A 16368-nucleotide genomic window follows, 5' to 3' on the forward strand; every position below is an offset into this window, starting at 1 on the left:
TAGGTGGGACGCAATTCTATCTACAGAATGTGACAGAAAGCTACAAAATCACTGTGTAGTCCCAGCCGTAGAAATGAAATGAACAAGCTGAGAGCTGTTGTCCATTTGTTTTAGTGATCATTGGGTGGCTCAAACTATTCTGGAGAAATTGCCAAAATTTATGAGGAGGTTCACCTTTCCTAATAAACTTGGCAAGTCTTTGCACCATTTATGCTTACATTGAGCAGGCGTAGATCTCTGCCATAATTTATCTCTGACATAAGCTATGGTAAATGTTCTCTTCTCTTAGGGAAATATATACGTAAGCTTGTCCAGAGGAAAAGTTGCTGAGTTGCCCATAGCAACCAATCAGATCGATTTTTTTATTTTTTTCAAAGGCCTCTGAAAAATTAATGAAGGTATTTGGTTCCTATGGGCAACTCAGCAATTTTTCCTGTGGACAGATCTTGATAAATCTCCCCCTTTATTTTTAAAAAGTGATGAGAGAACTTAAAAAAATAAATAAATAATTATATATATATATATATATATATATATATATATATATATATATATTTCAAATTTAAGTGTAAATAAAGTAAATTAAATTGGTGTAAAAGTGTATTTGATTTTAGACAACTTCTTTGATCTTGAATTTTGCCAAAATAGCTTGTTAAAAATACTTACATCCCTGACTATTTTTCTTTGTTTTAACATAGTAGAAATAATCAAAACCATACCATTAGATTTGTGAATAAAATGAGAACCCAGCAATTTGCATATTTTAAACAAAAGAGCAACAAGTGCCTTACATGGTGGGAATGATCACTGAAATGCCCATCCATTCTGCCCCATATTGCTAATTGCCTCCTCCTCCTGCATTTAAAAGGAGTAGTGCAGTGAAACCTAACTTATCCCCTATCCAAAGGGAAAGGTATAAGTTATAGATCCCCGAATACAGATAGGTTTCACATCCTAGTCACATCAGCATTCTGGTGGACAGAGAGCAGGGATTTTTTTCACCGAAAATCGATTTTTATTGCAGGCATTAACCTCCCAGTCACTTTCTTCAGCATAGTATTACAGAAAGGGGCAGATAGCTGTGTGTTGCCTCATACATTTTAACATGCTGTCTCAACTTCATAAACCTTAGCAGAGGAGGCAGGAATAATTTTTCAGTGCAATTATGTGTCTTTGCTAAACAACAAATCATCTTCTGGTTATACTAGTCTGTAGACGGTATAATACTCAGCAGTCCATTCCTAATACACTTTGACAGAGTGCAATTTTGTGTTTAGTACACAGCTTCTTTGTGCTGCAGCACTGTTGTGTACTGCTGGTGTTGTGCAAATATATGTTTTTTTTTAAGCATACTGTACCGTATTTTTCTGCCCTCATGAGTACATACCACATACGAACTTCTAAGTAGTGTACTATTTTGTACCTGTTTATCTATCAAGGGCCTAGATAATGCAAAAGTCCAGGCAAAAGTAATCACCGGCTGGTGTTTTACTAAAATGCGTTTTTTTAAGAGTACAGTAGCGCATTTTATGGCCCTCATAAGTGTATAACACATACCAACATCTAAGAAGTGTACTATTTTAAACCTGTTTATATGTCAAGGACCTAGATAGTGTGAAAGTCCAGGCAAAAGCACTCACCGTCTTGGCGCATTTTTCTGCCCTCATATGTGCATAGCACCTATGTACATCTAAGTAGTGTACTATTTTGTACCTGTTAAACTGTCAAGGGAATAGATACTGTGAAAGGACAGCCAAAAGTAATCACCGGCTTGTGTTTTTCTCCAATGTGTTTATTGAGCCTACTGAAGTGCCTTTTTCTGCCCTCATGAGTGTATACCACATACCTACATCTAAGTAGTTTACTATTTCAAACCTGTTAATCTGTCAAGGGCCTAGATACTGTGAAAGTCCAGGCAAAAGTACTCACCGGCTTGTATTTGTACTCAGATAGTTTTTTAAGTGTGCTTTAGCGCATTTTCCTGCCCTCATAAGTGTATAACACATACCTACATCTAAGTAGTGTACTATTTTGTACTTGTTAATCTGTCAAGGGACTAGATACTGTGAAAGTCAAGGCAAAAGTACACTACTGCTGCTGTTCCAGACAAATACTGTTTTAAGCATAGTGAAGCGTATTGTACTTCCCTCATATATGCACTAAGTATGTCGGGCAGAGTACCAGGACGTGCACAGAGGAGTGGCAGAGGCCTTAATTCATCAGTCAGAGGTCACAGCAGACTAGGGGCGAGTGGAAGCAGGAGTCGCAGCGAGAGGCCTGAGCTCCCGGTATCAGCTACCGGTCGTGTCTCAACCAGTAACCCATCTGCCATCATCAATTGGTTAACACAGTCATCCACTTCATCACAAGTGACATCTGATATCCCCAGTCAACAGTCGGTGGGTTCCTCAAACACAACCCTCAGTTGGCCTGGCCTGGGAGCAGTCCCTGTCCACCCATTGCCTCTGTCCTATGCTGTTCCCTCCCCTACAGAAGTATCTTATGCTGTGGGTTCAGCTCCACTATTCACTGAGGATGATCTAATAGAGGACAGTCAGCAGCTACTGCCCAGCCAACAAGCGGAGGAGACATGTGCCACTTCTTAGGTGGGCAAATAGTGATGAGGAGAGTGATGCGGTGTTGCCAGGGTTCAGGGTCCTGAAGCAGACATTGTTGAGGAACCTGAGGAGGACATCAGTGACATGCAGACACTTGTTGATGATGATGAAGCCCATTGCAATTGGGAGCTGGAGGGACTTCATCATCATCAGGAGAAGAGAGTTGCAGGTTGCCCATGAGGCAGCAGCTGAGCCAGCAAGGTGGTAGCATGGTTGGCAGTCAGCCATGTGGCAGAAGTGGAAATTCTGGAGCCAAACGTGCCCAGGGGAGACCACCTGCTTCATGGCAGCCTACCTTACCAGGTAGTGAAACAGGGTTTCCCTGAGACGGCGGCAGTAGAAGTCAATTAGTGCAGACTGTTGGTGGGAAAATCAGCTACTCTGCAGTGTGGCAGTTTTTCATCAAGCATCCAGAGGAGATTCACATAGCCACATGCAAGATATGTCGGCAGAAGGTGAAGCGTTGCCAGGGTCCCAATGTTGGCACCACGGCCCTGTGTCAACATATGCTTCGCCACCATAAAGCGGCCTTGTAGAACCATGGCTCAGATGTACTGGTCCAGCCTGCTGCATCACCCAGTAGCACACCGCTCCCTCTTTCAGCCAGCCAAGGCTCCACCACCTCAGCTGAAGGGAGCTGTGCGTCATACCCTCCTTCTGTCACTCCAGATGCTCCTGCTCCTCCTACTTTTAGTCAGCAATTCCGCCAACAATCCATCGGCGAAGCCATGTCCAAGAGACAACAGTATGCGCCCACTCATCCAATGGCGCAGAAGCTGAATGTGCTCCTGTCCAAGTTGCTGGTGCTGTAGTCCCTCCGTTTTCAAGTGGTGGACTCTGTACCTTTCAGAGAACTGATGGCTTGTGCCGAGCCGAGGTGGAGAGTGCCAAGCCGTAATTTCTTTGCAAAGAAGGCAGTACCAGCCCTGCACAATTTTGTGGAAGAGAAGGTAGGCCAGTCCTTGAGCCTGTCGGTGTGTACCAAAGTGCACAACAGCGCTGACGTCTGGAGCTGTAACTATGGTCAGGGACAATACATGTCCTTTACGGCTAACTTGGGGAATGTGGTTCCTGCACAGCCACAACACCAACTTGGACAGGTCACGCAGCTTCCTTGTCCACACTCTCAGGACGTTGATTCTTTATGATCCAGGCAGATAGTGGTACGTGACACCTGCCGTTTGCTCAGGCCCATTGAGGAAGCCACATTATTAGTCAGTCGCCAGGATTACTGGATGAACTACATCATTCCACTGCTTCATTTCTGACAACATGTGTTGGAAATGATGGCTGGTCAGGGCACTGGAGATGTGGCGCCTACATCTTACAGCCACATGAGCCCTGTGGGGGCTGAACTGGAGGAGGAGGAGGGGAAGGAGCACAGTGGAACACAGTTTAGATTTTGCCAAATGGGTGGTTTTTCTAGTAATCTGAGGAGGAGCAGAAGCATCTAGAGGAGCTAGAGGGTTATGAGGAAGGTGAGACAGAGGACCCAGACACACCGTGGGAGTATGCAGTGGAGATGGAGGCAGGGAGTCCCTCCGAGTCATTTGCACAAATAGCACGATGCATGCTTGCTTGCGTAGTGACAGCTAAATTGTCACCATTCGACAGCGGCAGGACTTCTGGATCTACACCTTATTGGACCCTCGCTACCGCCACAAATAGTGGCCTTTTATACACCCACTGAGAGGGAGGCAAAAGTGACCTACTACAGAGGCATCCTATGTAGTCAGTTGGCCGATGCCTATAGACACCATCGTCCATCCTCTCGCAGGTCTGAATCGGAGGGCCCCCTGCGCTCACCTTCCACTGCCATGGTTGCTGGGGAGGGGTGGGGTGACAGGAGCAGTACCAGCTCCATCAGCAGCAGCCTGAGTCTACAGTCGCTGATGAGTAGCTTTCTTCACCCGCATAGTGATGCAACTCATCAGCAGCAGCTGCACCTGGAAAAGGACCTGAACCAGCAGGTGGTAGCATACCTTGACATGCCCATGCCAATACACCTTGAAGATCTGCTGGATTTCTGGGCAGCCAAACTTGATTTGTGGTCACAACTAGCAGAGTTTTCCCTGGAAAAGCTGTCCTGCCCAGCCAGTAGCGTGCCATCAGAGCAGGTGTTTAGTGCGGTGGGTACCATAGTCACCCCAAGGAGAACTCGTCTGTCCACGAAAAAATGTGGAGAGATTGACCTTTGTGAAGATGAATAAGACATTGATCAGCCAGGATTTCTGTCACGATGCCGGCTGGCAGGAGGTGGATCCTCTGTGCCAGAGAGGGATTGGCGTGGACCGTGCTAGTGAACCGGTTCTAAGTCACTACTGGTATTCACCAGAGCCCGCCGCAAAGCGGGATGGTCTTGCTGCGGCGGTAGTGACCAGGTCGTATCCACTAGCAACGGCTCAACCTCTCTGACTGTTGAAGATAGGCGCGGTACAAGGGAGTAGACAGAAGCAAGGTCGGACGTAGCAGAAGGTCGGGGCAGGCAGCAAGGATCGTAGTCAGGGGCAACGGCAGGAGGTCTGGAACACAGGCTAGGAACACACAAGGGAACGCTTTCACTGGCACAATGGCAACAAGATCCGGCGAGGGAGTGCAGGGGAAGTGAGGTATACATAGGGAGTGCACAGGTGAACACACTGATTAGAACCACTGCGCCAATCAGCGGCGCAGTGGCCCTTTAAATCGCAGAGACCTGGCGCGCGCGCGCCCTAGGGAGCGGGGCCGCGCGCGCCGGGACAGGACCGACGGAGAGCGAGTCAGGTACGGGAGCCGGGGTGCGCATCGCGAGCGGGCGCCACCCGCATCGCGAATCGCATCCCGGCTGGAGGCGGTATCGCAGCGCACCCGGTCAGTGGATCTGACCGGGGCGCTGCGGGAGCGAGAGTGTAGCGAGCGCTCCGGGGAGGAGCGGGGACCCGGAGCGCTCGGCGTAACAGTACCCCCCCCCCCCTTGGGTCTCCCCCTCTTCTTGGAGCCTGAGAGCCTGAGGACCAGATTTTTATCTAGGATATTGTCCTCAGGTTCCCAGGATCTCTCTTCAGGACCACAGCCCTCCCAGTCAACCAAAAAGAAGGTTTTTCCTCTGACCTTTTTGGAGGCCAGTATCTCCTTTACAGGAAAGATGTCAGAAGAACCGGAGACAGGAGTGGGAGAGATAAGTTTAGGAGAGAAACGGTTGATGATGAGTGGTTTAAGAAGAGAAACGTGAAAGGCATTAGGAATACGAAGAGAAGGAGGGAGAAGAAGTTTATAAGAGACAGGATTAATCTGGCACAAAATTTTGAAAGGACCAAGATAGCGTGGTCCCAATTTGTAGCTGGGAACACGGAAGCGGACATATTTAGCGGAGAGCCATACCTTGTCTCCGGGAGAAAAAATGGGGGGAGCTCTTCTTCTTATCAGCAAACTTCTTCATGCGTGATGAAGCCTGTAAGAGAGAATTTTGGGTCTCTTTCCATATGGTGGAAAGATCACGAGTTATTTCATCCACAGCGGGTACACCAGAGGGCAAGGGAGTAGGGAGGGGGGGAAGAGGGTGACGGCCGTACACCACGAAAAATGGGGATTTGGAAGAAGATTCAGAAACTCTGAAGTTATACGAGAATTCGGCCCATGGTAGAAGATCTGCCCAGTCATCCTGGCGGGAGGAAACAAAATGCCGTAAATAATCACCCAGGACCTGGTTAATTCTTTCTACTTGCCCATTGGATTGAGGATGATAAGCAGAAGAAAAGTTTAATTTAATCTTGAGTTGTTTACAGAGAGCCCTCCAGAATTTAGACACGAATTGGACGCCTCTATCCGAGACGATCTGCGTGGGCAACCCGTGAAGACGAAAAATGTGTACAAAAAATTGTTTTGCCAACTGAGGCGCAGAAGGAAGACCAGGAAGAGGGATGAAATGTGCCATCTTGGAGAATCGATCAACGACCACCCAAACAACAGTGTTGCCACGGGATGAGGGTAAGTCTGTAATAAAGTCCATACCAATCAGAGACCAAGGCTGTTCGGGAACAGGCAGAGGATGAAGAAGACCAGCGGGCTTCTGGCGAGGAGTCTTATCCCGGGCACAGACAGTGCAGGCTCGCACAAAATCCACAACATCCGTCTCCAGAGTCGGCCACCAATAGAAACGAGAGATGAGTTGCACGGATTTCTTGATGCCCGCATGACCTGCGAGATGGGAGGAGTGACCCCATTTGAGGATTCCGAGGCGTTGGCGTGGAGAGACGAAGGTCTTCCCTGGAGGAGTTTGCCTGATGGAGGCTGGAGAAGTGGAGATCAGGCAGTCAGGAGGAATGATGTGTTGCGGAGAGAGCTCTACTTCCGAGGCATCCGAGGAACGAGAGAGAGCATCGGCCCTAATGTTCTTATCGGCAGGCCGAAAGTGAATTTCAAAATTAAATCGGGCAAAGAACAGAGACCACCTGGCCTGGCGAGGATTCAGCCGTTGGGCAGACTGGAGATAGGAGAGGTTCTTGTGATCGGTGTAAATAATAACTGGAAATCTTGATCCCTCCAGCAGATGCCTCCATTCCTCAAGTGCTAATTTAATGGCTAGTAGCTCTCGATCCCCGATGGAGTAGTTCCTCTCCGCCGGAGAGAAGGTCTTAAAAAAAAACCCACAAGTAACAGCATGCCCGGAAGAATTTTTTTGTAGAAGGACTGCTCCAGCTCCTACTGAGGAGGCATCAACCTCCAATAGGAAGGATTTAGATGGGTCAGGTCTGGAGAGCACGGGAGCTGAAGAAAAGGCAGACTTGAGCTGTTTAAAGGCGTCTTCCGCTTGAGGAGGCCATGACTTAGGATTGGCATTTTTTTTGGTTAAAGCCACGATAGGAGCCACAATGGTGGAAAAATGTGGAATAAATTGTCTGTAATAATTGGCGAACCCCAAAAAACGTTGGATAGCACGGAGTCCGGAGGGGCGTGGCCAATCTAAGACGGCAGAGAGTTTGTCTGGATCCATTTGTAGTCCCTGGCCAGAGACCAAGTATCCTAGGAAAGGAAGAGATTGACATTCAAACAGACATTTCTCCATTTTGGCATAAAGTTGATTGTCACGAAGTCTCTGAAGAACCATGCGGACATGCTGGCGGTGTTCTTCTAGGTTGGCAGAAAAAATCAGGATATCGTCCAGATACACAACAACACAGGAATATAAGAGATCACGAAAAATTTCATTAACAAAGTCTTGGAAGACGGCAGGGGCGTTGCACAGGCCAAAGGGCATGACCAGATACTCAAAGTGTCCATCTCTAGTGTTAAATGCCGTTTTCCATTCATCCCCCTCTCTGATGCGGATGAGATTATAAGCACCTCTTAAGTCCAGTTTGGTAAAGATGTGGGCACCTTGGAGGCGATCAAAGAGTTCAGAGATGAGAGGTAGAGGGTAGCGGTTCTTTACCGTGATTTTATTAAGACCGCGGTAGTCAATGCAAGGACGTAGGGAGCCATCTTTTTTGGACACAAAGAAAAATCCGGCTCCGGCAGGAGAGGAGGATTTGCGGATAAAGCCCTTTTTTAAATTTTCCTGGATGTACTCAGACATAGCAAGAGTCTCTGGGGCAGAGAGAGGATAAATTCTGCCCCGGGGTGGAGTAGTGCCCGGGAGGAGGTCAATAGGACAGTCATAAGGCCTGTGAGGAGGTAGAGTCTCAGCTTGTTTTTTGCAAAAAACATCCGCAAAGTCCATATAGGCCTTAGGGAGACCGGTTACAGGGGGAACCACAGGGTCACGGCAAGGAGTACTGGTAACCGGTTTAAGGCAGTCCTTGAAACAAGAGGGACCCCAACTCTGGATCTCCACTGTGGACCAATCCAGGGTTGGGGAATGGTGTTGAAGCCAGGGTAGTCCAAGGAGAATTTCGGAAGTGCAATTGGAGAGGACCAAAAACTCAATTTTTTCGTGGTGAGGTCCGATGCACATTAGGAGGGGTTCCGTGCGGTAACGCACGGCACAGTCCAATCTTTCATTGTTAACGCAATTGATGTAGAGAGGTCTGGCGAGACTGGTCACTGGGATGTTGAACCTGTTGATGAGAGAGGCCAAAATAAAGTTTCCTGCAGATCCGGAGTCCAAGAAGGCCTTAGTGGAGAAGGAGAAGGTAGAGGCAGATATCCGCACAGGCACAGTAAGACGTGGAAAAGCAGAGTTGACATCAAGGACTGTTTCACCTTTGTGCGGAGTCAGCGTTCGTCTTTCCAGGCGGGGAGGACGGATAGGACAATCCTTCAGGAAGTGTTCGGTACCGGCACAGTACAGGCAGAGATTCTCCATGCGGCGTCGTGTCCTCTCTTGAGGTGTCAGGCGAGACCGGTCAACTTGCATAGCCTCCACGGCGGGAGGCACAGGAACGGATTGCAGAGGACCAGAGGAGAGAGGAGCCGGGGAGAAAAAACGCCTCGTGCGAACAAAGTCCATATCCTGGCTGAGCTCCTGACGCCTTTCGGAAAAACGCATGTCAATGCGAGTGGCTAGATGAATGAGTTCATGTAGGTTAGCAGGAATTTCTCGTGCGGCCAGAACATCTTTAATGTTGCTGGATAGGCCTTTTTTGAAGGTCGCGCAGAGGGCCTCATTATTCCAGGAAAGTTCTGAAGCAAGAGTACGGAATTGCACGGCGTACTCGCCAACGGAAGAATTACCCTGGACCAGGTTCAGCAGGGCAGTCTCAGCAGAAGAGGCTCGGGCAGGTTCCTCAAAGACACTTCGAATTTCCGAGAAGAAGGAGTGTACAGAGGCAGTGACGGGGTCATTGCGGTCCCAGAGCGGTGTGGCCCATGACATAGCTTTTCCAGACAGAAGGCTGACTACGAAAGCCACCTTAGACCTTTCAGTAGGAAACTGGTCCGACATCATCTCCAAGTGCAGGGAACATTGTGAAAGAAAGCCACGGCAAAACTTAGAGTCCCCATCAAATTTATCCGGCAAGGATAGTCGTAGGCCTGAGGCGGCCACTCGCTGCGGAGGAGGTGCAGGAGCTGGCGGAGGAGATGATTGCTGAAGCTGTGGTAGTAGCTGCTGTAGCATCACGGTCAGTTGAGACAGCTGGTGGCCTTGTTGCGCTATCTGTTGTGACTGCTGGGCGACCACCGTGGTGAGGTCGGCGACAACTGGCAGAGGAACTTCAGCGGGATCCATGGCCGGATCTACTGTCACGATGCCGGCTGGCAGGAGGTGGATCCTCTGTGCCAGAGAGGGATTGGCGTGGACCGTGCTAGTGGACCGGTTCTAAGTCACTACTGGTATTCACCAGAGCCTGCCGCAAAGCGGGATGGTCTTGCTGCGGCGGTAGTGACCAGGTCGTATCCACTAGCAACGGCTCAACCTCTCTGACTGCTGAAGATAGGCGCGGTACAAGGGAGTAGACAGAAGCAAGGTCGGACGTAGCAGAAGGTCGGGGCAGGCAGCAAGGATCGTAGTCAGGGGCAACGGCAGGAGGTCTGGAACACAGGCTAGGAACACACAAGGGAACGCTTTCACTGGCACAATGGCAACAAGATCCGGCGAGGGAGTGCAGGGGAAGTGAGGTATACATAGGGAGTGCACAGGTGAACACACTGATTAGAACCACTGCGCCAATCAGCGGCGCAGTGGCCCTTTAAATCGCAGAGACCCGGCGCGCGCACGCCCTTGGGAGCGGGGCCGCGCGCGCCGGGACAGGACCGACGGAGAGCGAGTCAGGTACGGGAGCCGGGGTGCGCATCGCGAGCGGGCGCCACCCACATCGCGAATCGCATCCCGGCTGGAGGCGGTATCGCAGCGCACCCGGTCAGTGGATCTGACCGGGGCGCTGCGGGAGCGAGAGTGTAGCGAGCGCTCCGGGGAGGAGCGGGGACCCGGAGCGCTCGGCGTAACAATTTCCAACCACCAATGCCTGATGCATGAGAGTAGATTGACCATGGTGCCACACCAACACTTCACAAAAATGGATTGTGCCAAACAGATTTTTTTTTTATTTGACTATGATACAGGGGCTGTAAAGTTAGTGTAGTTCATAATATAGTGTATGTACCTGTCTGTGATGTTTTTTTCACAATTCTTTTGTGATTTTCACTCCAATATTTATTTTTACCAGCATACAAAATGACTGTTGTCTAAGATTTTTCCCAAGTTGCAATGCGGCCGAGACCTGACTCACTAGTCAGCTGATGACAGGGAGCCTGTCTGCTTCAATGGGTGGAGTGATCGCTTGGTGGGAAAGAGATCAATCTTCAACTAATGCAACAGCTGTAGGCACTCTTTTGAATGGATGCAGCTCATTTATGTTTCAATGGTTGGGGTGGTTGATGTGTGGGAGCGAGGAAAAGGGAGTTGTGGGATTTGTAGTGGAAAAAAAGAAAAGTCAAACAGGAAATACCAGTTCACAAAAAGCTAGCCACAGTATTATGGTAATCTCACAACATAGCCATTTAGCCCCAAGACAATCGCAGATCCATCCTAAGCATGTCCATTACTGTCTGCCAGGTACATACTTACCTATAAATGTTTATGGTAGTACTAGGTACCATACATCTTCAATGGAAATTTCAAAATGCATCTATTATTCTTAGAGATTGTGAGGCCCTATTGTCTCCTCATCGGCTGCCAACTCCAGGCTGTGGCATTCAGACACTATATGGTCTCCTCATGGTTCAGCCAACTCCAGGCTTTGCCATTCAGCCACCATATGGTTTCCTCATGCTTCAGTCACCTCCAGGCTGTGTCATTCAGCCATGATATGGTCTCTTCATGCTGCTACAAACTCCAGTCTGTGCCATTCAACCACTATATGGTCTCCTCATGCTTCAGTCCCTTTCAGGCTGTGTCATTCAGACACTATATAGTCTCGTGATGCTTGAGCCATTTCCAGGCTGTTCCATTCAGCCACGATATGGTCTCTTCATGCTGCTACAAACTCCACGCTGTGCCATTCAGCCACTATATGGTCTCCTTATGCTTCAGCTACCTCCAGGCTTTGTCATTCAGACACTATGTGGTCTCCTCATGCTGCCAACACCTCCACGCTGTGTTATTCAGCCACTATATGGTCTCCTCATGCTTCAGCCACCTTCAGGCTGTGGCATGTGAGTAGATGGTTTACTGATGCTACTGGGCCTGGGCATAAAACATTTTATGGTAGCAGTAGCTACCATAAATCTTCAATTTAAATTTTAAAATTCATCTTTTCATCGTAGGCATTGTGAAGCCCCAGTGTCTACTCATGCTGTTGCCAGCTCCAGACTGTTTAATTCAGCAACTATATGGTCTCCTCATGCTGCAAACACCCAAACGCTGTGTCATTAAGCCACTATATGGTCTCCTCATGCTTCAGCCACATCCAAGCTGTGTCATTCAGCCACTATATGGTCTCCTCATGCTGCCAACACCTCCATGCTGTGTCATTCAGCCACTATATGGGCTCCTCATGCTTCAGCCACATCCAAGCTGTGTCATTCAGCCACTATAGGGTCTCCTCATGCTGCCAACACCTCCATGCTGTGTCATTTAGCCACTATATGGTCTCCTCATGCTGCCAACACCTCCAAGCTGTGTCATTCAGCCACTATATGGTCTCCTCATGCTGCCAACACCTCCACGCTGTGTAATTTAGCCTCTATATGGTCTCCTCATGCTGCCAACACCTCCTCACTGTGTCATTTCGCCACTACATGGTCTCCTCATGCTGCCAACACCTTCACACTGTGTCATTCAGCCACTATATGATCTCCTCATGCTGCCAACACCTCTACGCTGTGTCATTTAGCCACTATGTGGTCTCCTCATTCTACCAACACGTCATTCAGCCACTATGTAGGAATACAGTGGAAAATAAAGGACTTCCAGGATGGCGCCTTCCCAGATAGAAAATTTTCCACAGTTGATTTAGAATGGCAGTTTATTGATAATTCATATGCAACTTAAAAGTTTCAAACCCGGACTGGGTTCTTCATCAGGCTATGTGTGTTACAGGAATGGAAGCCCGACAACTTAAATATAAAGACATTGGATTGCTGCCGGGTCACAGGGTCAAGGTCATGCATAGAGGCATTTTACAGGGGAACATAAAATGAAAATAAAAAGTAGTAGTAAAAGTCATGATAAAACAAATCTCAGTGTATTTAACATGACAGAATGGTATGCTTGGTATGGGAGATGATGGCTTGTGAGCTATTTTGCAGCGTTTTTTTCCGCAGTGCTGGAGACCCCAACTTTTTTGTCCACTTTGTTTGAAAGGATCAATGGCATTTGAATTAACTAGGATGGAATTCTATGGCATACATTTATCATTATCTTTAGACTGTTTTTTGTGTCTAGAAAAGGTGCAAAAAAGGCGCAAGCAGGGTTTATTTGCGCCTTTTTTGCACCTTTTGGTTTACACATTTCTGCTGATTTTGAGTTGCAATCCACTGATTTTGGCAACACACATGATATGGAAGGGTTTTATGAACTGCGCCTTTTTGTGAAAAGGCGCAAAAAAGGCGCAATGCCACTGAAAAGTCTCTAAAACTACACCCACCCAGACTTAGCTTAACTTTTTGGTGTATGTGAAGAGAGAAATTTCAGAAAATGGGACCTGCACAAAGTGTATCAAATGCTCTGCGACCATTTAATAAATTTGGTGCTCCTACACATTACCAGCACACACAAAAAAAAAGGTGTAGAAAAATGCTGCACTTACACTACAATGATAAATGCCGGCCTATGTGTCTGATTCTTTTTCTATTTCATATATTCTTTTAATGCTTCATATCCTGTGTATGGAAAGAGGTCTTGTTACATTATTCACATGGGATCCATTTGTTATATTCTTCTCATTGTAAGCCGCTGCGCATCCCGGACCAGGATCCTTTATGGGGAGCGCATTACCGGCTGCTTGTAAGTACTTTAGTCTCACATGTTGGCAGTTTATTTAAACTGTGTGCCAACTGTGGTGTTTTTGCGATACTAGTCAGGATCCATTTAATTTACATTTCTTAGGGTTATACTTAGTTGATGGTGCGCGGTGAGCCGGTATCATTTGCAGGGAACGCGCTTCACATCTCCTAATAGGTGCTAGAAAGCACAAGCTAGGTAAGTATATAAAACTATATCAAGTATTTTGCTTGAGTAAACGGGACGTGAATGAGATGCATTCTATGGTGGGCTCGTATATTTCTGCAGCGCTGGAAGTACATGCATATGAGAATCCGCCTATCGGCGTATTGGATATCTTGTTCTTTTCTTCTTATTGCTGGTATGGATTTGGGTTTATCAGAGCATTTAGCCTTGGCTACTAACAGTTGAGTTTTATTTCCCTTGAGCTTTAGGCTTTTTTAACATGCTGCAGACCCGTATTTGGGGGCCCACTTTTAAGTGACAAAGGCTTGTTCTGCGGCCAGACAGATGGTAATTTTCGCAGAAAGGGGGTAGATATCAACTAGCTCTCTTCTCTGTTATTTATCAAATATGAATAAAGGATAATTGTGGTATATAAGTACATAAATATGTATATAGTAGGGATCGACCGATATCTATTTTCTAAGCCAATACCGATAATCTGTCACCTTTCAGGTCGATAGCCGATAACTTATACCAATATTCTGGTATAAGTTATCGGCTATTTCAACCCCCGGCGGGGCAGAAGCTGTTGCAGATCAATGATTTAAAGCGGGCGCTTTAAATCAATGAACTGCAGCAGCTTTTGCGGTGCCAGAGACCACTGCCACCCGCTTCTCTCCCCCTGCCTGTCCTGGTGTCCTGAGTCTAACCACCACAGTTGCCCCATCGCCTCCCCCCATCCTCTGCCCATATACCGCCACTGCCCCATTGCCTCCCCCCATCCTCTGGCCACATGCCGCTGCCCAATCGCCTCCCCCCATCCTCTGCCCACATACTGTCGCCGCCCCATCACCTCCCCCTATCCCCGGTGTTATAATTACCTGTTCCCGGGGGTCCGTGATCCTTCTGACTCTGTCCGCGTCCTACGCTGTCACTGTGTGCACTGACAGGGATGTCGCGTTGGGGACATCACTCGACATTATGCAGCACAGCGCACAGCAATAGTGCAGGAGCCAGAAGGATTGCGGACCCCCGGGAACAGGTAATTATAAAACCAGGGATGGGGGGAGGCGATGGGGTAGTGGTGGTATGTGGGCAGAGGATGGGGGGAGGCAATGGGGCAGCGGCGGCGATGGTCTTCTCTGGCCCGGAGGGCTGGGCGGGGGGAATTATCGGCATATCGGCAAGGTATTTGCCGATACGATAATGTCCAAAATCGCGATTATCGGCCGATAATATCGGCCAAACCGATAATTGGTCGATCCCTAGTATATAGTATAATAATATTATATATATAAAAAATATATATAAAATAATAGTATAATATAAAATATAGCAAGAAAATGAAGGAGATCGGATCCAGCTCAATGCAGGTAAAATCAGGTTTAATCCATAGGACAAGGAAGGAACAAGTAACGCGTTTCAAGCGCTATAAGCGCTCTTAATCATACTTAATCATAATTGGTATGATTAAGAGCGCTTATAGCGCTTGAAACGCGTTACTTGATCCTTCCTTGTCCTATGGATTAAACCTGATTTTACCTGCATTGAGCTGGATCCAATCTCCTTAATTTTCTTGCTATTGGCTGGTGCCGTCCAGCACCTGGATCCGTGCTCTACTGTCCGGGGCGGGGTGAGCTGGTCCTCACCTTGTTTGCTTTCCAATATAAAATATAATAATAAAAAAATAGTATCTGATAAATAAATAAATATAGTAAAAGGAAAATTGAAAATACTATTGAAAATATTAAAAATTATGGGAAGAGGCTTAATAATATATAATAACAATATACTGAAAAAATAGACAAAGAAATACATAAAAATCTATTGAACAATAGATGTAAATGCTCTAGATTTAATACTATATCCCATATTAGAGGGCTCACTCGACTCAAAATTGTTTATCCCGAATATTAATATAAAGGGTCTTAATATATTATATAAAACATGTTAGTGCAGATTTTGGTGGAAAGATGTCCCTAACTGATAGAATTAAGAATAGAATTGACTAAATTATAGGCTCAACTATTTCATTAAGGCCACGAGGGGAGATTGTACTGAGTTTATACATCCAATAAACCTCACGTTTCTTTAAGAGTTCGAACCGGTTTGAGTTATTTTCAGTGATGTGGTCAATAGGAGTGACTTTAAAGGGGAACTCCGCCCCTAGACATCTTATCCCCTATCCAAAGGATAGGGGATAAGATGTCAGATCGCCGGGGTCCCGCCGCTGGGGACCCCCGCAATATAGCAAGCAGCATGTACCTGTAACTGCTTCTGGAAGTGCTGGAGGATCTCAGGCTAATTCCTCCCAACCACGGGGATGGAAGATCATGATGTCACAACTCCGCCCCCATGTGACATAAAGCCGCGTGATGTCACACATGGGCGGAGTCGTGACGTCATGATCTTCTGTCCCCGTGGTCGGGAGGAATTAGCCTGAGATCCTCCAGCGCTTCCAGAAGCAGTTACAGGTGAGTGCTGCTTGCTATATTGCGGGGGTCCCCATCGGTGGGACCCCGGCGATCTGACATCTTATCCCCTATCCTTTGGATGGGGGATAAGATGTCTAGGGGCAGAGTACCTCTTTATTAGGGTCTGCATCAGTAGGATGGTTCGAGGAGCAGTGCCTGGATAATCCGTGGAGTAAGAACTGTTTTTTAATATTTTGTCTGTGTTTGTTGATCCTGCAGTGTAGTGGTTGAATCGTTATGCCTATGTATT

The 16368-nt window shown here is 47.4% G+C and overlaps 1 long non-coding RNA gene across 1 annotated transcript in view; it reads right to left on the reverse strand.

Annotated features, from left to right (window-relative positions):
• LOC130357857 (uncharacterized) overlaps positions 1–13462 on the reverse strand; it is a 29269-nt gene extending 15807 nt beyond the window's left edge. Inside the window, exon 1 of the long non-coding RNA XR_008889301.1 lies at positions 13286–13462. This is a non-coding gene — a long non-coding RNA (uncharacterized LOC130357857). The remainder of the gene's footprint in view (positions 1–13285) is intronic.
• Between the last annotated feature and the right edge of the window lie 2906 nt (positions 13463–16368).

The sequence above is a fragment of the Hyla sarda genome, chromosome 2 (genome assembly GCF_029499605.1).
Source record: "Hyla sarda isolate aHylSar1 chromosome 2, aHylSar1.hap1, whole genome shotgun sequence".
Taxonomy (NCBI): domain Eukaryota; kingdom Metazoa; phylum Chordata; class Amphibia; order Anura; family Hylidae; genus Hyla; species Hyla sarda.